Source organism: Primulina huaijiensis, unplaced genomic scaffold (genome assembly GCF_012295235.1).
Source record: "Primulina huaijiensis isolate GDHJ02 unplaced genomic scaffold, ASM1229523v2 scaffold205311, whole genome shotgun sequence".
Lineage (NCBI taxonomy): Eukaryota > Viridiplantae > Streptophyta > Magnoliopsida > Lamiales > Gesneriaceae > Primulina > Primulina huaijiensis.
The window spans coordinates 1-1,204 of NW_027354017.1; the positions used below are offsets into that span (position 1 = coordinate 1).

Below are 1,204 nucleotides of genomic sequence, written 5' to 3' on the forward strand. Positions count from 1 at the left end.
CAAGTAGATCATGTTGATGATGCAACCCAAGTTTCTACTTGCAAAGTTCTTGACCCAAAGTACACTAAAACAAAAGGAGCCCCTAAGAAGCTTCGAAAGAAAGGTCCATTGGAGAAGTCTTCTAAGAAATCGAAGGTACGATATATTCATAATACTTCTTTAATTAAGTCGCATCAATAGCTTGCATTCTATTCATACATATGTTGTTTTTGTAGGTATCAATGATATCAAGCAAAGAAAAAAATTCTCAACCAAAAAAAATTCAATCCAGTAATGTGTTTATACAACCACCTGATCAAAATGCTGTGATGACTCCGCTCTCTTTCTCACAACAATTAATGGTACGATATTATGTTTTTCATGTTTCATGTTGCTAATCACTCACAACACACATATGTTTGTTTCTTATATTTGCATAATAATTATAGGGTGTTCATCACCATCCTTGGAATATCGATTACGGAGTACATTTAGTATCCAACTACGGAGGTGATCAAGCATCGACAACACCATGCTCGTCAAGATGGAGTTCGAATGATGATGAAGTGATCGGATCTATGGGTGTAATAAATTATGAAGCAAGTTAATTGGACATGCAATTACATGTACTTGAATTTAGATTATTTTTTACAAGTTAGAAGACTCTGGATTTGAAATGAATATGAAATTTCATATTTCTTCAACGCAATTTAATGTGTTATGGTTTTTATGTTCATTTCATGGAAACTCTATTAGTACGTTGTATGTTTTCATTAAGAGATCATAATATTTCACATCAAATTTTGAAATATTAAAATTTATTGTTTTCATGTAGCTCAACTTGATAGGGCAAGTACAAAAAATTGTAGGTGAAAAATAAATTTGGGATATTATCATATCGTCATGTAACTGAAATAATTCTCCTATTGTCATGAAATTTTGTCTAATTCTAATTTTGGCAATATAATAATTTATTATTGTAGTTAATTTCATTAATTTTTTTAATTTTAAAAATCATTACTATTAATTTTTTATATGATTTATTAAATATTGAAAAATATAATATTTATCAAAATATATTTTTTTTAAAAAAAAATTGTATGATAAATCTCAGGACTTGCATTAAAAAAAACAATTTATTATTATTGATAGGAGAAGAAATAATGAATGGAATGTGTAGTCTATCAATTTAGGATGATGGTTTAATTGTAATTTAATAATTAAT

General features: G+C 27.7%; 1 long non-coding RNA gene across 1 annotated transcript; it reads left to right on the top strand.

The window, feature by feature from the left end:
- On the top strand, window positions 1-681 carry LOC140966342 (uncharacterized). Its single transcript, XR_012173328.1, has 3 exons — window positions 1-135; window positions 216-341; window positions 429-681. It is a non-coding gene; the product is annotated as an uncharacterized lncRNA (long non-coding RNA).
- Window positions 682-1,204: the final 523 nt, after the last annotated feature.